The sequence below is a fragment of the Eubalaena glacialis genome, chromosome 2 (genome assembly GCF_028564815.1).
Source record: "Eubalaena glacialis isolate mEubGla1 chromosome 2, mEubGla1.1.hap2.+ XY, whole genome shotgun sequence".
Classification (NCBI taxonomy): Eukaryota; Metazoa; Chordata; class Mammalia; order Artiodactyla; family Balaenidae; genus Eubalaena; species Eubalaena glacialis.
This window is the reverse complement of record NC_083717.1, coordinates 39,925,577-39,948,589: the sequence shown is the minus strand read 5'-3', so window position 1 is coordinate 39,948,589 and position 23,013 is coordinate 39,925,577. Positions and strand designations below refer to the sequence as shown.

At 43.8% G+C, this 23,013-nt stretch overlaps 1 long non-coding RNA gene across 1 annotated transcript in view; it reads right to left on the bottom strand.

The window, feature by feature from the left end:
• Window positions 1–23,013, bottom strand: part of LOC133084967 (uncharacterized) — a 43,296-nt gene that overhangs the window by 16,695 nt on the left and 3,588 nt on the right. Inside the window, exon 2 of the long non-coding RNA XR_009699498.1 lies at window positions 12,923–12,977. This is a non-coding gene — a long non-coding RNA (uncharacterized LOC133084967). The remainder of the gene's footprint in view (window positions 1–12,922; window positions 12,978–23,013) is intronic.

The following is a 23,013-nucleotide window of genomic DNA, read 5'->3' as shown; positions in this document are numbered from 1 at the left end:
GTACAAATTCTGTTTGGCGATATAATTGAAAAGTAAAACTGTCTTCAATCTGCAAATTTCAATGACCCATTCATTGCAGAGGTGCCAAATCTGTGATGACTTTGTTTCCCTGAATGTCAATATGCACATACCTTAGAATATCCCAATAATCAGGGATCTTGAAAGTCCCCTTTCGAAAGATTGAATCAACCACTTACCCAATGTTTGAATACACTCTCCAACATTTCTGCCAAGTTGCCCTAACTTTTGTCTGAACAGATCCATGGATGAGGACTTATAGCCTTCTGTCCAGTGCAGAGCCAGAAGCCCTGGCTGTTTAAACAACTTCCTTAAAGGGAACAAAATCTATAGACCTATACTTTCCATCCTTCAGCCCCACTTCTCCTGCTTGAGGACCCTCAGAACAGTCCAGTCCTCTTTCGGACATTCCTTCAACCATCTTATGATAGAATCCTGTAGACCAGGGATCAGCAATCTACAAGCCCAGGGCCAAATCTGGCCCTCCACCTGTTTTTATAAATAAAGCTTTATTGAAACACAGTCACCCTTATTCATTTATGTATCGTCTATGGATGCTTTCACACTTCAACAGCAAAGCTGAGTAGTTGTGACAGAAACCATATGGCTTGAGAAGCCTAAAATATTTACTATCTGGCTCTTTACAGAAAAATGTGCCAACCCCTGCTGTAGACCACACCTTCTTCAGCGCTGTGCTGAACCAACCAGCTCTTGCCAGTGACCACCATAGGGCATGGTTTTGAGTCTTTTCACCTTCACTGCCCTGATCACTCTCCTCTTAACAGCTCCCATTAATTTATGTTCATTTTTTAAAAGGTGATCCCAGAACTGTGCTCCTGCGGGGGCTGGACAAGACTTGTCTCCTTGCTTTTTCTTAATAGTGAGCCCCTCTTTCTACAGGGGAGGATTGCACTGGCCTCCTCATGGTCAACTGTCACTTCTGATTTCAAGGTGTTCCCTGTTGACAACAAAATCACACCACCATTACTAGCTAACATGTACTGAGCACTTGCTATAAGCCTGGCCAGTGATAAGCATTTATTTTAGATCACGGCTTTGTTTCCATCCAACTACCCTGCAAGGAAGATCCTATCATTACCCCCATTTTAATAAATGAGGAAATGGGGGCCCAGAAAAGTAAATACCTGAGGTCAAACATTCACAAAGGACAAGACTAGATTTCAAACTCAGGTTCCACTGACTCCCAAACTCCTTATATGACAACAGCTTTCCTCTTCCCAGGTGCTAGGACTTGGTTGGGTTATTAATTTAGCTATGGTCCCCAGTAAAGTAAACTTTGACTTGCACTTGACCCTTTAGCTCATTTGCACTCATTCATTTAATCATTATTTATACAACAAAAGATCCATCGAGCAATGACATGTGCCAGACCTTGATCTAGGTGCTGGGATAATAGCAGTGAACAAAATAGGCAAAAATCACTGCTTTGGTGGAGCTCACCTTCCAGTGGGGCAGGAGAGAGGGGAAGAGGCATAAATAAGAAAGAAATCAGAAGGTGGCAAATGCTATAAAAAATAAACAAGGAAGTAATAGCTTGCTGGAGTGGGGCAGAGTCACAAAATAGGGTGGTCAGAACAGCCTTGCTGGGAAGGTAACCTGCAGGAGGTGAAGGATTGAGCCCCATGGGCCCCTGGAGGAAGAGCCTTCCAAGCAGAGGAAGAACAAGAGCGAGGACCCTAAGGCAGGAGCATGTCAAGCAGGGTCAAAAAGTGGCCAAGAGACCAGCTGGCTGGAGCAGAAGGACCAAGGGGATAGAAGTAGGAGGTGAGGTAAGGGCAACAGACTGAATGTTTGTGTCCCCCCTCACCCCCAAAATTCGTATGTTAACTCCTAATGGTATTTGGAGGTGGGGCACTTGGGAAGTGACTAGGAGCTCTTGCAAATGGATCTTCAGTCTCAACGCTCTCTCATCTGAGGGATTTCTGCTGCCTTCATGAACAGGATTAGTGCCCTTATAAAAGGGACCCCAGAGAGCTCCCTTGCCCCTTCCACCACATGAGGACATACTGAGAAGACGGCTGTCCATGAATCGGGAAGCAGGCCCTCACCAGATGCCAAATCTGCCAGCACCTTGATCTTGGACTTCCCAGCCTCCAGAAGTGTGAGAGAGACATTTCTGTTACTTATAAGCCACACAGTCTATGGTATTTTGTTATAGCAGCATGAATGAACTAAGACAGTGAGAGGGGTAACAAGGGATCAGACTCTACGGGGCTTGAGGCTTCAGTAAGGCTTTGGGGATGATGAAGGGAAGGCACTGGAGGGGATCTGAGCAAATCAGGGGCATCATCTGACTTGTGCTTTAAATGGCTTCCTCCAGCTGCTGGGGTTAGAATGGACTTTAGGGGACAATAGAGGAAGCAGGCACAGCAGTCAGGACGCTATTGAGATGATAGACAGATGATGGTGGTTTTGACAGATGATGGTGGTTTGGACCAAGGTCACTGTAGGAGACATGGGGGGAAGTGGCTGGGTATATTTTGAAGGCAGAGACAACAAGAATTCCTCGTGGATAAAGGATGTGGTATGTGAGAGAAAGGGGAGGGTCAAGGATGCCACCCAGATTTCCGGCCTGAGCAACTAGAAAGATGGAGCTCCCTTCAACTGAGATGGGAGAAGACTGAGTGAGGGGCAGGTCTGGAAAGGACGATCATGAGTTTAGTTGAGACACATGAAGTCTGAGATGCCTATTAAAGATCCAAGTGGAGGCACTGAGTAACCAGTGGGCTATGAGACTGAAGCTCAGAGAGGATCTTTATGTTCATTCCGCCCTTCATTCATCCACAGCTGTTTACTGAGTGCCCACTTCAGTTCAGCAAGTTGCAAAGGCATAAAAATGTTTCTGGGGAAAAAATATCAACTGGTACTTGTGTTTAGATCAATACTAAATGGCACATCCTACTATCTTAGACTGTTAACAGCCATCGCTTCTCCATCCGCAGCACCAGCACACCCATTTCACACACAGACACACACAGGCTCACAAACCACAGAAGGATGGAGCCTCTGTAGAGGAAATGGGGGGAGAAGAGAAAGAGAAAAGATAGGGCAGGGCTTCCCTGGTGGCGCAGTGGTTGAGAATCTGCCTGCCAATGCAGGGGACACGGGTTCGAGCCCTGGTCCGGGAAGATCCCACATGCCGCGGAGCAACTAGGCCCGTGAGCCACAACTACTGAGCCTGCGCGTCTGGAGCCTGTGCTCCGCAACAAGAGAGGCCGCGATAGTGAGAGGCCCGCGCACCGCGATGAAGAGTGGCCCCCACTTGCTGCAACTAGAGAAAGCCCTCGCACAGAAATGAAGACCCAACACAGCCATAAATAAATAAATAAATAAATAAATAAAAAAAAAAAAAAAAAAAAAAGATAGGGCAGACGCACCCTGGATGGAGGCAGAGCGCTCTCTCTCTGAGCTCACTGGTTCCAACCTCCTGTGACATTTAGCTCCTCCAGCTCCAGAAAACGTCCCTTGCCCCCTCAACTTCCTTCTCGTCCATCTGGCCTGGCCACCTCTAACAGGACTGGCCCAGCAGGCACCGCTCTCCGAGAAAGGTGTACGGCCTCCTTCTAGGACTGCATCAAGGGAAGATCCCTATGGTCTTAGATGACATCCTTTTTTTTTTTCCTTTCCTTTTTTTTCTTTTCCAGCTTAATTATGGCTTCTGACAGAGAGGGCTCAGCTGGTGCAGAAATCCGCACTCCGAACTCACTGGCACAAAGGCTCCAGCCAGACAGACCTGGGGAGACTTTTCTCTTGGACTCCGGCTGGGAGATAGAGACTTTTTAATTAGAAGTTGTTATTAATGGGAGATGCTGCAAATTAAAACTAGGCCTCCTCCTTCTCCCTCCCTTCTTCCCCACTATATTTATCTCTGATCTCAATTAGAAAGTTCAGGGACTCGCTGCTGAATAGAATTTGTGGAGATGAAAGTTGCTGGAGACACCGGGAGGAGGGTGAGGACGGGGGAGAGGAGGCTGGGGGTGGAAACGGGAGAGGGAGGGGCGGGGCCGAGACGGAACGGAGGGGTGGGGAGTCCTGGGGACCGCCTTCTGGCCCTCAGCTCCCACATAGGTGCTGGAACTGGCCCAGGAAAGTCCTCCTCGGCTTTTTTCTGTCTCTAACACTGGTGACAAATGTCTCCACTCCTCTGCGAGGGAGTAACTAGTCACTAACACACGGATGAGACATCAGAGTTGCTACACTCTGAACAGGACTAGCTTTGGGAAGAGTGGGTAACACCTTCAGTTTGGTTTGATCTATGCATTTTCAAATGGAAAAAGGCTTTATTTTTCCCACTTGCAAAGATAATATATGCTTGTTATTTTAAAAATTCACATATTACAGATAAAAAGACTACAGTAAAAATCATTTGAAATCTCACCATCTAAAAAGATCTATACTGTTAATGATTTTGGTGAATATCCATGCTTACTATCCGTCTCTGTCTCTCACAGTTTTGTATCTTGAGGATCATTCTATATATATCAAATGTCCCAAGGCATGCTTTTTTCCTCAGCAAATATATTGTGAGGTATCTTTCTATAACAATCAACATAAATCCATGTCATAATTTTTAATGGCTACATGGCATTCCATTGTGTGGGTGTATTATAATGTATTTAACTCGGCTCATCTTGATGGTCATTTAGGATGTTTCCAGGGTCCGTTCTTAAAATCAGTGTGTGCCTTCCCTTTCCCAGAGCTAAGCTGGGACTGGCCTGCATCGCTCCCTCTATCCCTCACAACCTGGGACTTCCCAGGGTCCAACAGCTCCACCTATGGGCTGGAAGACCGCAGAGCAATAGCATTTCCTCAGCGACTTCTTTGCCCGGAGTTGGAAAGTCTAGTGTAGGGCTTCCAGCCCCAACATTCTACCTGGTGACCTAGAGCTGTAGAAAGCTGTATGGTCAGAGGATTTAGAACAACAAGCAAACCTCTCCTCATGGGCTAAACCCTTGAGTGGACCTTCAGATGGACAATAGCCCAAGCTCAGCTCTCTCAATATGGTTTGCTATTATTATGCTATGGAACCATGAGATGATATTTGGAAGCATGATTATGATCATTCCATTCCACCAAACAGAGAGAGAAAGAGCGTTTTGGAGCTGGCCAGCCTGGGAGCAAATCCCGATGCCTCCCTGTCCTAATTGTAGGACAGAGGTCAAGTGACTTGGCCTCTCTGAGTGTCACTTCCTTCATTGGAAAATGGCAGTAATGATCCCTCCCTTGCAGGTTTGTTTGAGAATTCGAAATAATGTATTGAGATGCTCACCACATGGTCAGAGCAGTGGTAGCTTTAACTGTTATTATTATTAGCATTATTAAAAATAGCAAAATAACAACAAAGTATTAATAACAAATTTCTCTCCGTCATGCCTCAGGTGGTCTTACAGGGAATATGTGCAAGACATGGGCCCTGCCCTCAAAGCAGGCACAAATCTATCATAGGCAACTTTCCAAGGAAGCAGGTCTTTAGAGAGGCACAAGGTGGCTGTGGTGAGGGAAGGCTTCCTGGAGGACATGGCACAGAGGACAGAATAAAATGAACAGGCAGCACAATGAGGGGAATTTAAGAATCAGGGGTGGGAAGGGACGTAAAGATCATGAGTCCAACCCCCTGTTCCCACACTTAAATGGAAACCTGCTCCACACAGGTCTGTCTTGTTTGCCCAGTTCCAGGGGTGAGTCGAAACCACACCTGGGAGGCAGCACTTTCCCTCTGCCAACAACTCGGAATTAGAAAATTCTTGTGCTCAAAGTGGAGGAAGCTCTAGCATAGGCTTTCTGGACTGTCAAAATGATTAAATGCAGACTTCTGAGGGGAAGAGAGATTATGGAGTTACAAACAGGGTAAGTGACCATGGTTTGGGGTGGCTTTGGTCGTCACCTGTCAAAAGCAAGGACCGGTCCAGATGCCCAGATGACCTCCCGGCTACACCAGCCTTGTGCCCCACGTGTTACACACATGTCATCCGTGATCTGTATTTCCAACCCAGGCTGTGGTCCAACTGCTGCTGAGGACCGCGGAGCACACCCAGGACAGCCAGCGTGGTGCTGAGGGCAGAGCAGTGGATGGGGCAGGGGGTCCTCTTCTCTCCATCCCACACCACTGTCCCAATTTAGACTCTCACTGCCTCTTCTGTAGGCAACTATGATGATCTCTACCTGGTTCCAACGGTCATCATCATTCCAGGCCAAGCCCTTCCCCCGCACTACTGCCAGATTAATCCTGCACGGCTGCTCCCCAGCTCAAAAACCACCCAGAAATCCCCACTGCATGCAAAGCGAGGTTCCAGCTTATCAGCCCAGCATGCAAAACTCTCCATTATCTGACCCTGACTCTTCCCCTAGCTCTACCCTCCTCTCCAGACATATAGAAATGTCTGATGTCTCCCATACATGCCCCATACTTTCCCCCCTTCCTGTCTTTGCTCAAGTAATGCCCTCTACGGCAGTCTCTCTCCTCTACATCTCCACATATCCAGATTCTACCCACACTCCAAGGTGATGCCTGTGCTGGTCACCCATTCAGAAGTGAGCCCTCTCTCCTCTGGCTTTCGTTTGTATCTTTCCTATGGAAGTTAGCATCTTCAATCTGTCGTAATTATTAGTGATTCTAGAGTGCTAGCCTTGTAGACTCATCCCAGAGGACAGGGATGATGACATTCACATCTGCCTGCACACTGTAACCATGACTACTAGTTGATGAAGGTTCAGGACACACCCTTTGACACTCATCAACTATGTATCCTCAACTAAGTCACAGTCGAAAGCCTCAGTTTCTTATCTGTAGAATGGGGCTAAGAATACCTTCCCAGAGTCATTTGTCAATCCCAAAGCTAATGAACAGAATCGTACACTCCACAACAAAACTGGCGATTAAAGGTGCAACCAGAAGAGAGACCTCTAGGGAAGGTTATGTGGGATGAAACAGAAAGAACCCAAATGTGGCTGTCTCTGTTCCCTCACCTGGAAGCTGGCAAAGTCCACTGCCTTCCCAAAGCTGGTGTTCCAGAAGGTGGGGCAGGGGACTGCAGGGAAGCTTCACTTTATCCCCCTCCTGGAGATCCATCCCTCAGAAAGATGATGGACCCGCTTCCACTGCTGGAAGCCCCGTCCTGGTCCCTTACCTATCCCCCCACATCCCCCCTCCCCCTTCCCTCCCCACCCAGGGCCCCAGGCCGTGTCTGCCCCCTGCTGGGGGACTTGGGCTCCCCAGGCAGCAACACCAAGGTGCTCACTCTCCCGGCCTGAGCAGCCCAGACTCTGAAATTACCCCTTGTCTGTTAATTGCTTGTTGCTATCTCTCCCTCTCTGTAGGAATATCACTGCCAGCAATTAGCACAAAGATCCTTTCCCACTCTAGTTAAGATCCCAAGCTGCAGTTAAATGCTCCCAGATCCCATTTAAATTATTTCAAATGCAATTCATTCTGGCTCATTAAATAATTCCAGGGCTGGCTTTTGTTGCTTTTACCACCTTAGAAATCTCTTTTTCCAGAAAAGAAAAAAAAAAAAAAATGAGGGAAGTTTGATAGCAGGAGAAGGGTCTGGTCTGGAAGAGGGAAGGAGAAGGTTTTCTGTCCCGGCCTCTCCAGACCCTTGTTCTGCGTTTCACTCCCTCCCTCTGGCTGCCTCGCTCCTTTGCTCCTTTTTCTCTCGGAAATGACTTCACCTGACAGCTATGGATTTAGAGCTTTTTTGCCAATTACTTATGCCCAGTGAGAAAATAGGTTTTTAACGTCTGTCCTTGTTCCGCCCAGGCTGGCTACCTCACCGTGAAGTGAGCCCACAGCCCTCTCTCCCCAGCAGGCTGTGCTCAGAGCCCAAGCTGCCCAGGCTGGGAGGACAGGGTGAGGACTGCTGGAAGGGGCCGGGGGTGGGGCGGGACAGAGGTTCGGGTCCGGAAGCAGCACCCAGGCTACTGCGCTACTGAGAGTGTACCAGCCCATGGGATCCACATCCTCGCACTGCCCAGTTCAACACTCATTCATTCATTCTTCACTCATTACGCAGATTTACTGAGCACTTACTATCTGCCAGGTACCAGGAGAGCATTTTACACGTATTAATTTGCTAAATCCTTGGAAAAACCCTGTAAGATAGATGTTATCCTGAAGGTGGTTTTACGGGGAGTGAAATTAAGCCTCCAGAGAAGCTTAATAAATCACCCCAAATCACACAGCTATAAATGCCTAACTTGGGGCTTGAACACAGACACTGCTCTTGCTAGACACACGTAACCACACCAGTGCCCCAGCCTTGTCCTTGGTGAGCTCCTGCCCTGGCACAGCTGCGGAGGCCTCGGCAAGCCGAGGTCCCTGCCATGTCAGAGCTCATGTTCTACTTCAGGAGACAAATACTTAAACTAGTTTTCTATAACGCGGCACGTGGTCTGGTGAGGACTATGATCAAAGTCTGTGCAAAGTGCTGTGGAACTCAGGGATCAGAGCCATCCGTTCTGCCCGGCGAGCGAGGAGGCAGGGTGGGAGGGGCCACAAGAGGAGGCAGCCTGTCATCCAGGCTTGGCAGGCTAAGGAGGAACTCATCAGATGAAGGAGAGCGGGGAAGGGCATTCCTGGGAGAGGGAACAGCATGTGCCAATGCTCAGGGGCTTGAAAGGGCCTGACATAATTAGGTAGCATAGTCCCAGGCAAGACACGAGTGAGTGTGGCAGGTGATTTGTTGCATAAATATTGTTCTAGAGCAGTGGTTCTCAACTGGGGGGCGGGGGGGGGAGGCGGAGGGGTGGCGATTTGCTCCACCCTCCACCCCCCCAGTGGACTTTGTCTGGAGACATTTGGACCAATGTCTGGAGACATTTTTGGTTGTCACAACTGGATTAGGAGGTGGAAATGGCATCTAGTGGATAAAAGCCAGGGATGCTGTTAAACATTGTACGATATGCAGGAAACCCCCATAGCAAGGAATTAGCCCCCAAATCTCAACAGAGCCAAGGTGGAGAAATCCTGGTCCAGAAGAGTGATGGTGCCATGGCACTCAGAGCAAAGCAAAATCAATTCTAGTTGAAGAAATTAGAAAAGAGTTCATGGAGAAGGGGCATTTGAGCAGCTCTCAAAAGTCGGTAGGGTGGACATGTGGGGATGGAGGGAAAGACATCCCCAGCAAAGGAGAGAGCATGAGCGGGACCTAGAAGGTGGAAAGTGAAGGGTGTATTCAAGGAACTGTCCAGTTGGCCATGTACCTGGTGAGGAGCAGGCAAGAGAAAGGGGCTGGATAATTAGTTTAGGGTTAGATCTTCATGAGCCCTAAGGCACTGAGAGTGATTCAGTAATGCACTAGGGAGCCATGGAAGGGCTTTGAGCACCAAGAGACAGGATCGGAGATACACTTTAATTTCTCAGGCTCTAATTAATTAATCAGGCAATGCGGGTAGAGGCTGGAGGAAGGGAGACCAGTGAGGGGGCTGTTTTCCTGTTCCTGGCAGGAGCTTCTGCCAACCTGACCTCAGAGAGCGGCAGCCACAGTGAGAAGGAGAGAACAGTCCCCTGAGACTCCTCAAGGGAGAGGAGGATTGGGAATTGCAAGGACCTGGACCCTGACTGCAGTCATGAGAGGATGGAGAAGGAGGAGGAGAGGAGGGTTGAGGGAGGAATCCCCATCTCTGGGGAGCAGTGAGCAATGCAGGCCACAAAGTGAAGGGAGCTGAGGGAGCATGGAGGGATGCTTCCCACTGACCATGACCCGGTGCTGCTGGGAGAAAGCTGGCAAGTGGGCAACACCCACATCTGCAGTCACAGACGTGGTACAAAGGGTGGAGCCAGGAAGATGGAGCAGGAAGGCCGGCTTGGAAGGGCCTGAACAGCATCGCCTTGGCAGAGGAAAGCAAAGACTGAGCATCTGGCTCTACTTGTTGATGATGTTGATGGTGACGGTAATAATAATAGCAGTTACCTGACATAATCACACTACTAAACTATATAAAATAGCTAACTAATAAGAACCTACTGTATAGCACAGGGAACTCTACTCAATACTCTGTAATGACCTATATGAGAAAAGAATCTAAAAAAGAATGGATATATGTATATGTATAACTGATTCACTTCACTGTACAGCAGAAACGAACACAACGTTGTAAATCAACTATACTCCAATAAAAATTAATTTAAAAAAATAGCAATTACCATTTATTGGGAGTTTACCCTGTGCCAGGCCTGGTGCTAAACATATAACACAAGACTGAGCCATAGCTGAGCCTCATTTTACCCACCAGACAGTTCTCTGGGAGGTACAAAACCCAAGCTCCTGTCAATTAATTTAAAATTTAAATGTAATTTGATATTTTAATTTGTTAAGACAGGCATGCATTACTTTGGCAATTAAAAATACAAGGAGTTTTTAAAAAATGGAAACCAAGATTTATGCACAAATATATTCATTATAGTATTTTCTAGAATAGCAATGTGCTTGCCATCAGTGGAACACCAGCTACACATCAGGCATTGCACTGGGTGTTTTAAATGAAAACAAACAAGTATTTTCTTTGAAAAAAAGAGGAGATTTTGCTTTTAATGGACTGGCGTATAGTAGCAGTTCAATAAAATGTGTTGAATGAATTATTTAATTTATCCCAAGTAGAACAGAAGGGCGACTGACTGGGACTGGGCCTTGGGAATAAACAAGAAACCTCAGATATGAACCTGAGAGCTGAATCATACTGGGCTTGTCTCTGAAACGAGTAGACTTGGGTGACGGGAAGTGGGGCTACGGCTGCTTCAATCCCTCCTGCTCCAGATCATGACCAGGAGCTAGGGGAGCTGAGTCTGTGACAGAGGAACAATGTCCCAGCAGGGAGTCAGGCAGAGGGACACTGGGGAGAGGACCCAGGAAAGGCAGACAGGTGAAAGCTTCTGTGAGGCATGGGGGGCTTTATGAAGGAGTGCTGTAGGACTCATTGATGGCCCCCAAGATCTCAGAGGCCTACAATAGCAAGCATGTCTTTGTCACTCATGAGTCAGGGGGTGGCCTAGGGGTAGCTCTGCTCCACCTGTCTCTCACCTGCTTCCCAGGAGCAGTGAGATGGCCGGCCGGGTTTTTCTCAGGGCAACGGCAGATGCTCATGAGGACAAGATGAGCCACACAAGGCATTCCTAGCTCCATCTTACACCAGGTCTGCTAATATCCAACCAGCCAAAGCAAGTCACGTGGCTGAGCCGAAAGTCAAGGGGCAGGGAAATATACTTGCCCTTTTGTGGGGGGAATTACCAAGCTTCATAGCAAGGGACATAGATATATGCAGGGGTAGAGGACTGAGGGCAATAATCAGCCATGCAGCCTCAGCCCAAAGCGATTTGCAATTTCCTTGTCTCATATACCAACTGTGCTCAAAAAGGGCCATGTTGTAAGCTAAGAGGTGCCCCTTGTGATGGATGAATGCTCTCTCCCCTGAAATACAGAACAGGAGTCACGGGATAGAAGTAGGGTGTACGGAGAACACTGGCCTATGGGCTGGAAGCCTTGGGTCTTTTCATTGCTCTTAGCATTCAATCTACTGAGCTTCAGCTCCATTTGACACTGAGCTGACCCTAACTTTAAACTCTGACACTGTAGGTGACCTTTTCCTTCATGAAACTGCTTTCCCTCGTTCCAGAGCATCATCCTCTTACTCTTTTCATTCTGCCCCCCAACCCCTAACCCAAGCAGGCCCTTCTCAGTTTCCTTTGGAGGTTTTTCTTCCACCACCTGCCCCTGAAATACTGGTGCCCTTCAGGATGCTGCCTTAGACTTCACTTCTCACTCCACACCACAGATGAGCTTAAGAATACCTACAAACTCCAAGAAAGTTATTTAAACTCTTTGAACTTTTCTCTGCTTGTAGATTTCTGAATTGAGGGTTCCCAGGTTTCATAAGATCCACAGAGGGGTTCAGGATTGCCAATAGGCTCCAACCACTGCTCTGTACTCTTCCTGCTTGATTCTCATCCTCCTTCAGGCTTTGACCATCACATATGCCCTGATGGCTCCTAATCTTTATTCCACCCAAACCTCTCACCTCTCTCCACACAACTACCCACTCAGTCACACAGGCACCTCAAACCAAATCTATGGCAGATAAGGCAGAGCCAGTTGTCTCCTCTCCTCACGGATTCCCAAACCCGATGACCTCATCATATTGCCCTGTCTTCTGCACAGACTTCACAAAGTTGGGTCTGCTTTCTGTCTTGCTTTCCAGTTATTTCTTGAATCCATATCTTCCCCTCCACCCCAGCTATCCTGCCTCATTGAGGTCCCCAACATCTCTTATCTGAATATTCTTCCAGCTGCTTTCCTTCACTCCAGTCTCCCCAGTCCATTCTCCTCCGTGACATCAGTGGTTCCTTCTAAAATCCAAATAGGATGTACAAATCTCCTGCCTACATTGTACCCAGGGTCCCCACTCCTTGCCGGAAAAGGTCCAAAGTTCTTGGCAGGCCACAGAAGCTCATCATGAGCTGATTCCCACCTACCAACCCCATCACTCCCAACAAACCCCATGGCCCATGATTTGCAGTTCCCAGAGCACATCCTGCTCCCTCTCACGTTGAGATGTTTATGTGGCCACCCCCTTACCCTGCTCCCGAACTCTCAGCCTTCCTGTAAGAGTGAGCTTCAACACTACCTCCTCCAAGGAAGCATTCCTGGACCCCAGGCTGGATAAGTATCCCTCTCTGAGCTCTAACAGAGCCAAGGAACCCTTCTGTCAAAGCTCCAATGAGGTTGTACTGCCCACTAACTTATAAATATCACATGAGCAGGAATATTGTTTTTGCCTCCCAAAGGCTTTATAGTACATGATATGACAGCAGGTATTCTATAAATGTTTGCTGAATGAATGAATAATTAAATAATAGATGAACAGATGAAATGTTGGTGGTACCACTTACTGGTCCTGTGATGTTGGGTAAATCTTGTATCTCCTAGGGGTCTTATCTTTCTCATCTGTAAAACAGAAATAATAGTCTAACTATTAACACTGAACAATGAATGGTGGCCCATTCACACAACTGAGAATTACATAATCAAAAAGTGTTTATCAAGACCATGTAATAACATGGAAAATGCATATGATGTTAAGTGAAAAAAGCAGGATGGAAAAATAATTGAGACAGTGCAATTACAACTATACCAAAAGAACAATCACACACACATGCACATTCACACAGCAAAAGACTAGAGAGACATGTACTGACATTCATCCTTAGGTAATGTGCCTGTGCATGATTTCTCCTTCACTTTATATCCCATATTTTCCACATTTTCTTTAGAGAATGTGCATTATTTTTATGATGAAAAATTAAACTTTATTACCAAAAAATAAGAAAAGAAGTGTCTAAGAAAAGAAGCCTGCGTCCTCCTCAATTGGCAATGTGTTGAATGCCTCCCAGTACTCTCAGAAAGGGAGCTTGTCGTGTCCTTCTCGGGTCTTCTTATTCCGTTAGAGAAGCATGTCTGCACCCACACTCTGTCCCTCCCACTGCGCTCGCAGGCGGTGCTGGGCACCCAGGCCCAAGCGGTGAGGACACCTATGAAGACATTGCCTAGAATGAACTCTGCCCCTGGTCTTGTGACCATGGGAGGAAATGCAATGCGGGCTTAGTCACTTCCTCTGACCAGTAAGTTCAGTGCAGAAGAGACGAACATCATTCTGAAACCTTGCAGTGTGAGAACACACTCCTGGAATCAGCTCTTTGGGACTGCCCATTTTCAAAGTCTCAATTTTTGCCCTTCTATCCCTGGAAGGACATCCCACTCCATCTCATTTAGAGCCAACAAACTGCTAAGTCAGACATATTGCTCTGACTCACATTGGAGGGGCTTCTAGGAAACCCACCTTCTCATCCATCACGGGTGGGAGCGGAAAATGGGACAATCTTTCTGTTGAGCTGTTTGGCAAGATGTATTTGACCCTGATTTCCCCGTTAAGCATTTATTCAGGAATATGGCAATAGGTATAACTCAAAGAATGTTCATCAAATACTATTTATAATGTAAAAAATTGGAAACAATGTACATTTCAAAATAGAAATTAATTAAATATATTATGACACATTCATTAAATGAGTTACCATGCAACCATAAAATAACAAGGTAGGGGAACAGTGAATGACATGGAAAATGTGGAATACTGTTAAGTTAAAAAGCAGCTTACAAGACATTCTATACATAATGATCCTGTTTTGCAGTATATATGAATGTATCTATAAGCATAGAAAAGAGACTGATAGGATAAACAAAAAACTGTTGGTGGTTATTTCTGAGTAGTAAGCTTTCAAATGGCTTGTCTTCTTTTGGCTCATTTCTATTTTCTACAATTTCTGCAATTAGTTTGGATTGCTTTTGTAACATGAAAAGAATATTTAAAAGAGTTATACTTTTGACAATCTTTCAATTCTCTTCAGCCATCTTCTTTTCTAAGTCTCATGCTATCGATTGGCCATCTTTTCCTTAGTTCTACTCAGGTCCACTTTCTTAAGGTTTAGGGAATATGTCTGATTATGCCCAGCTTCATCCAACCTGAGTTACCATAGGAGCCTGCCAAAGACTCTAGTCATTTCTTCTTTACCAACCAATTTCTCCTTATCAATTCAAGAACTAGAATAGCAGGACCCCATGTGTTTCTCCCTGTCCACAACAGATGAATTTGACAGTCAAGTCAAAAAAGCGTTAGATATCAGCTTGTAGCTGAATGGAATTTCTAGTTGGACTTCCCCATCCCAGGCTGCCTCAGTTCTCGGGCAAGTTGTTCACTGCACAAGGCACGCATCCAAGGGGGCAAGTGGGGGCAAGGCTCAGTCCTTGTTTTGCTAACTGGGGCTTGTGCCTTGTGCACAGCTGGATCCTTAATGCAGAAGGTTTCCTTTGAAAATTTCCAAGGCAACCATCCTCTCGTGAGCCTGGGTGGGTGTCTGCAGGACTGAGGCCTCTGCATGATTTTCTAATTTGCACAGAAATACCCATGGACTCGCAGTAACACTGTCCCCAGTCCCAAAGATAGTCTGCATCGAGAAGCCAGTATCAGCTTCCTCCATCAGCGCAGGCAGCTTCCATAAAGATCTTAGCTCTTGACATTCACAGAAAGATAGACAAGATGAAAAGGCAGAGGGCTATGTACCAGATGAAGGAACAAGATAAAACCCCAGAAAAACAACTAAATGAAGTGGAGACAGGCAACCTTCCAGAAAAAGAATTCAGAATAATGATAGTGAAGATGATCCAGGACCTCGGAAAAAGAATGGAGGCAAAGATCGAGAAGACACAAGAAATATTTAACAAAGACCTAGAAGAATTAAAGAACAAACAAACAGAGATGAACAATACAGTAACTGAAATGAAAAATACACTAGAAGGAATCAATAGCAGAATAATTGAGGCAGAAGAATGGATAAGTGACCCAGAAAACAGAATGGTGGAATTCACTGCTGCAGAACAGAATAAAGAAAAAAGAATGAAAAGAAATGAAGACAGCCTAAGAGACCTCTTGGACAACATTAAACGCAACAACATTCACATTATAGGGGTCGCAGAAGGAGAATAGAGAGAGAAAGGGCCTGAGAAAATATTTGAAGAGATTATAGTCGAAAACTTCCCTAACATGGGAAAGGAAATAGCCACCCAAGTCCAGAAAGCACAGAGAGTCCCATACAGGATAAACCCAAGGAGAAACACGCCAAGACACATAGTAACCAAATTGGCAAAAATTAAAGACAAAGATAAATTATTGAAAGCAGCAAGGGAAAAACAACAAATAAAATACAAGGGAACTCCCATAAGGTTAACAGCTGATTTCTCAGCAGAACTCTACAAGCCAGAAGGGAGTGGCATGACATATTTAAAGTGATGAAAGGGAAGAACCTACGACAAAGATTACTCTACACAGCAAGGATCTCATTCAGATTTGATGGAGAAATCAAAAGCTTTACAGACAAGCAGAAGCTAAGAGAATTCAGCACCACCAAACCAGCCCTACAACAAATGCTAAAGGAACTTCTCTAATTGGGAAACACAAGACAAGAAAAGGACCTACAAAAACAAACCCAAAACAATTAAGAAAATGGTAATAGGAACACACATATCGATAATTACCTTAAACGTGAATGGATTAAATGCTCCAACCAAAAGACACAAGCTCGCTGAATGGATAAAAAAACAAGAACAATATATATGTTGTCTACAAGAGACTCACTTCAGACCTAGGGACACATACAGACTGAAAGTGAGGGGATGGAAAAAGATATTCCATGCAAATGGAAATCAAAAGAATGCTGGAGTAGCAATACTCATATCAGATAAAATAGACTTTAAAATAAAGAATGTTACAAGACACAACAGAGGACACTACATAATGATCAAGGGATCAATCCAAGAAGAAGATATAACAATTATAAATATATATGCACCCAACATAGGAGCACCTCAATACATACGGCAACTGCTAACAGCTATAAAAGAGGAAATCGACAGTAACACAATAATAGACGGGGACTTTAACACCTCACTTACACCAATGGACAGATAATCCAAACAGAAAATTAATAAGGAAACACAAGCTTTAAATGACACAACAGACCAGATAGATTTAATTGATATTTAAAGGACATTCCATCCAAAAACAGCAGATTACACTTTCTTCTCAAGTGCGCATGGAACACTCTCCAGGATAGATCATATCTTGGGTCACAAATCAAGCCTCAGGAAATTTAAGAAAATTGAAATCATATCAAGCATCTTTTCTGACCACAATGCTATGAGATTAGAAATCAATTACAGGGGAGAAAAATGTAAAAAACACAAACACATGGAGGCGAAACAATACATTACTAAATAACCAAGAGATCACTGAAGAAATCAAAGAGGAAATCAAAAAATACCTAGAGACAAATGACAATGAAAACACGACGATCCAAAACCGATGGGATGCAGCAAAGGCAGTTCTAAGAGGGAAGTTTATAGCAATACAAGCCTACCTCAAGAAACAAGAAAAATCTCAAATAAACAATCTAACCTTACACCTAAAGGAACTAGAGAAAGAAGAACAAACAAAACCCAAAGTTAGCAGAAGGAAAGGAATCATAAAGATCAGAGCAGAAATAAATGAAATAGAAACAAAAAAACAATAGCAAAGATGAATAAAACTAAAAGCTGGTTCTTTGAGAAGATAAACAAAATTGATAAATCATTAGCCAGACTCATCAAGAAAAAGAGGGAGAGGACTCAAATCAATAAAATTAGAAATGAAAAAGGAGAAGTTACAACAGACACTGCAGAAATACAAAGCATCCTAAGACACTACTACAAGCAACACTATGCCAATAAAATGGACAACCTGGAAGAAATGGACAAATTCTTAGAAAGGTATAACCTTCCAAGACTGAACCAGGAAGAAATAGAAAATATGAACAGACCAATCACAAGTAATGAAATTGAAACTGTGCTTAAAAATCTTCCAACAAACAAAAGTCCAGGACCAGATGGCTTCATAGGTGAATTCTATCAAACATTTAGAGAAGAGCTAACACCCAAACTCTTCCAAAAAATTGCAGAGGAAGGAACACTCCCAAACTCATTCTATGAGGCCACCATCACCCTGATACCAAAACCAGACAAAGATACTACAAAAAAAGAAAATTACAGACCAATATCACTGATGAATATAGATGCAAAAATCCTCAACAAAATACTAGCAAATGGAATCCAACAACACATTAAAAGGATAATACACCATGATCAAGTGGGATTTATCCCAGGGATGCAAGGATTCCTCAATATATGCAAATCAAGCAATGTGATACATCATATTAACAAATTGAAGAATAAAAACCATATGATCATCTCAATAGATGCAGAGAAAGCTTTTGACAAAATTCAACACCCATTTATGATAAAAACTCTCCAGAAAGTAGGCATAGAGGGAACCTACCTCAACATAATAAAGGCCATATACGACAAACCAACAGCAAACATCATTCTCAATGGTGAAACACTGAAAGCATTTCCTCTAAGATCAGGAACAAGACAAGGATGTCCACTCTCACCGCTATTATTCAACATAGTTTTGGAAGTCCTAGCCATGGCAATCAGAGAAGAAACAGAAATAAAAGGAATACAAATTGGAAAAGAAGAAGGAAAACTGTCACTGTTTGCAGATGACATGATACTATACATAGAGAATCCTAAAGATGCCACCAGAAAACTACTAGAGCTAATCAATGAATTTGGTAAAATTGCAGGGTACAAAATTAATGCACAGAAATCTCTTGCATTCCTATACACTAATGATGAAAAATCTGAAAGAGAAATTAAGGAAACACTCCCATTTACCACTGCAACAGAAAGAATAAAATACCTAGGAATAAACTTATCTAGGGAGACAAAAGACCTGTATGCAGAAAACTATAAGACACTGATGCAAGAAATTAAAGATGATACAAACAGATGGAGAGAAATACCATGATCTTGGATTGGAAGAATCAATATTGTGAAAATGACTATACTACCCAAAGCAATCTACAGATTCACTGCAATCCCTATCAAATTACCAATGGCATTTTTTACAGAACTAGAACAAAAAATCTTAAAATTTGTATAGCGACACAGAAGACCCCGAATAGCCAAAGCAGTCTTGAGGGAAAAAAACAGAGCTGGAGGAATCAGACTCCCTGACTTCAGACTATACTACAAAGCTACAGTAATCAAGACAATATGGTACTGGCACAAAAACAGAAATATAGATCAATGGAACAGGATAGAAAGCCCAGAGATAAACCCACGCACCTACGGTCAACTAATCTATGACAAAGGAGGCAAGGATATACAATGGAGAAAAGACAGTCTCTTCAATAAGTGGTGCTGGGAAAACTGGACAGCTACATGTAAAAAATGAAATTAGAACACTCCCTAACACCATACACAAAAATAAACTCAAAATGGATTAGAGACCTAAATGTAAGACTGGACACTATAAAACTCTTAGAGGGAAACATAGGAAGAACACTCTTTGACATAAATCACAGCAAGATCTTTTTTGATCCACCTCCTAGAGTAATGGAAATAAAAACAAAAATAAACAAATGGGACCTAATGAAACTTCAAAGCTTTTGCACAGCAAAGGAAACCATAAACAAGATGAAAAGACAGCCCTCAAAATGGGAGAAAATATTTGCAAACAAATCAATGGACAAAGGATTAATCTCCAAAATATATAAACAGCTCATGCAGCTCAATATTAAAAAAAAAACAAACAACTCAATCCAAAAATGGGCAGAAGACCTAAATAGACATTTCTCCAGAGAAGACATACAGACGGCCACGAAGCACATGAAAAGATGCTCAACATCACTAATTATTAGAGAAATGCAAATCAAAACTACAATGAGGTAACACCTCACACTAGTTAGAATGGGCATCATCAGAAAATCTACAAACAGCAAATGCTGGAGAGGGTGCAGAGAAAAGGGAACCCTCTTGCACTGCTGGTGGGAATGTAAATTGATACAGCCACTATGGAGAACAGTATGGCGGTTCCTTAAAAAACTAAAAATAGAATTACCATATGACCCAGCAATCCCACTACTGGACATATACCCAGAGAAAACCATAATTCAAAAAGACACATGCACCCCAATGTTCATTGCAGCACTATTTACAATAGCCAGGTCATGGAAGCAACCTAAATGCCCATCGACAGACGAATGGATAAAGAAGATGTGGTACATATATACAATGGAATATTACTCAGCCATAAAAAGGAACAAAATAGGGTCATTTGTAGAGATGTGGATGAATCTAGAAACTGTCATACAGAGTGAAGTAAGTCAGAAAGAGAAAAACAAATATCATATATTAACGCATATATGTGGACCCTAGAAAAATGGTACAGATGAACCGGTTTGCAGGGCAGAAATTGAGACACAGATGTAGAGAACAAATGTATGGACACCAAGGGGGGAAAGTGGAGGGGGTGGTGGTGGTGATGGTGGGATGAATTGGGAGATTGGGATTGACATGTATACACTAATATGTATAAAATGGATAACTAATAAGAACCTGCTGTATAAAAAAACAAATAAAATAAAATACAAAAAAAAAGGAATAAAGTACTGATACACGCTATTAAAAAAAAAATAAGATCTTAGCTCTCTTCTTTTTTCCTATAATCTTCTCAAATGCTCTCCAACTTGCTTCTACCCTGACACCCTCTATCCTATCCTGCAACAAGCAACAGCCTTGCACTTCAGCGTATGGAGTGGCAGTGGATAGTGTTCAGGTTCTCAACCCGTCTGTCCATCAGAATCCCTCAGGGAAATTGTGAAAGTCCAGACACCTCAGAGCAATTAAATCAGAACCCCTAGAGTATGACCCAGCCAGGTCAAACTCTTGAGAAGCACTGGTTTACTGGAAACAACTGGAAGGGGGGTTTTGTTTGTTTGTTTTAAGTCTGGGTTTAAGGTTCAGTCCCTCCGTTTATTGCCAGACAATCTTAACAAGTGACTTTCCTTTTTTCCAGCCCAGTTCTTAACTGTGAAACCACCAGTTCAACGTTTTCTAGACAAAATTACACCGTGAACTGGAAAATCCTATAAATGTTCTACCGCTGACCCCAGAATGAGAGAGTAAAAGCGACACAGCCAATGTTACCAACAAAGAGTGGAGGGAGAGGAACAAGCATGAAGTGCTAAAAATTTGGCTCACGGGGCCATAAAACAGTGGGTGAGAATTATAGGTCTAGATGCTCCCTGAGATTCCTCTCATCTCTTAAAATGGGTGTTCTATACATGTGTGCAAAACTGGCAGAAAGGGAAACCTCTGTGCTTCCACATGGTTCAGAGGTGATTGTTCATTGCCTAAATATGACGCCATTTCTTTTTTCCAGATTCAGGTCATTGGGCTCAGAAAATTTGCTGTTATTGCCACTCCCTCCTCATACCATCTTGAGTCCTTGCTTTCCATGTACTAAGGCAAAACCTTTTAGTGATTACCAGCCATTTCCAACCAGCTGGCTCCACTGAGAGAAATAAAGTCACTCAGCCAGAGAAGTAAAAACCCTTCAAGGATTTTATCAAATCTCTTACCTTTCCCACTTTTCAGCCCCTTCTGCAAAGACAAGCCACATGCCATTTTCTTCCACACTGAAAAGCTATCCCACCAGGTCTGTTGCAGTAGAAAGAATTCTGGGTGAAGCCCAAGAAGACCTGAGGTCAAGACAGAGCTCCACTGCTTCCTAACTGCTTAAAGAAGCATACCCTACCCAAGCCTCAATTTCCTCATCTGTAAAATGGGGAGAATAATATCTGTTCTTTCCTCACAAGGTTTTGTGAGGATCAGTTGATAAAGTGCACCTGAGAGCAATTATTAAGCTCTTATTATTTTAGCCAAGTTCTTGTGAGGTCTGCCCAGCTTATATCCTCCCACCCTCAGACACTGTGGTTCACTTGGGCCAACTGCACCCCCATGGCCGTGCTCACTGGCTGAGGGATGGCCATATGACCTAAGCTGGTCAGTGAGCCTTTTGCTGGTTCTATTGAGAAAAAGAAGTTCTCTTTCTGCTGGGAGCCATCTTGTCCCCACAGGGAAGAGGCAGTCCAAAGAATGAAAGCAACACAGAAAGAAGCAGAACAAACGATGTTTAAAGACAAATTTCCAATGAAGCCATTTGAGCACCTGCATGAATTCATTCTTTCATTCTTTAATTCAACTGGTTATCACATTCCTCCTATATTCCATGTCCATTTCTGGATGCTTGGCATTAGGTGATGAACAAAAGGAAGACCCTACGCTCCTGGAGCTTGCATTCCAGTGGGAACCCCAGGCAATAAATACCAAGTAGACACGGAATACCATGCCAGCTCATGATAAGTGCTATGAAGAAAAATTAAAGCAGGGTAAGAGATGAAGACTGAAGGGTAGGTGTTATTTAAGTACAGTGACAGAATCCAGCTCTACCTCGGGACTTTCAAGCTTCATGAGCCAATAAAGGCTCATTGTGCTAAGCCACCTTGAATTGGTTTGCTATCAGTTGCCACCAAGAGTCTTGAAGAGTACTATTTTACAAATGCAGGGATTGGTAATGATACTGATGATGATTATTATAACAGCAGCACAAAAGCCTCTTGCAAAGGAACTGGATCACAACTCTGGGAATTCATGTCTAAGATATTTATGCCAATGGAACAGCCCAAGGACCAGAATTATCAATAGATTTCCAAAAGTATTCTCTGTGGAGTTAAATGCATAAAAGGATTATTCCTCTGGATTCATCCAAGGCAACAGTTCACTTGAAAGTCAGAAATTTAACCTTAAAAATGTGTTTAGAAAGTTGAAGATATTGATCATCAAGTCAAACAAATCATCAAATTGGTCATCTGTGGCCACTTGGTAATAGCAACATTGCCAGACAAACACCTGTCACTTATATGGATTTAAGGGAGACTCTAAGAGCATTAGGTATAATGAAATGCAATTAAACAGCCAGTACCCACAGTTGGTTGATTTCCTACTGTTCTTACAAAGTAGTTAGAAGCTGATAGTCGCACACTTTGACCTTGCCCAAGGTCATTTGCAACCAGACATCAAGGGTGAGAGTGCAAATGCACAATAATATCATCACTCCCACAGTTTTCTGAACTTGGGTCCTTCAATTTTAAATTCCTAACACCAAGAAAATTTTGAAATGTTTTATAACTCACCCACACCACACACACACACACACACACACACACACACACAAAAATTCTGGTATGAGGACTATTATTTAAGGGATGCCTCAACCATGGAGTCTTCCCACTTTGAACTTTTAGAAGGCCATTGGAACATTCTTTATCATTTTGACGCATAGGATGTAAGACCAAATAAAGAAAAATGTGAAATTGGAACTTCTATCATTGTCCTCCTGGGCTGCCACACCCACACTGTGAATAATATTCGCCTTACTCAGACTAAGACGTGTGCAAGCCAAGATGAGCCTACTCAAAAAAACAAA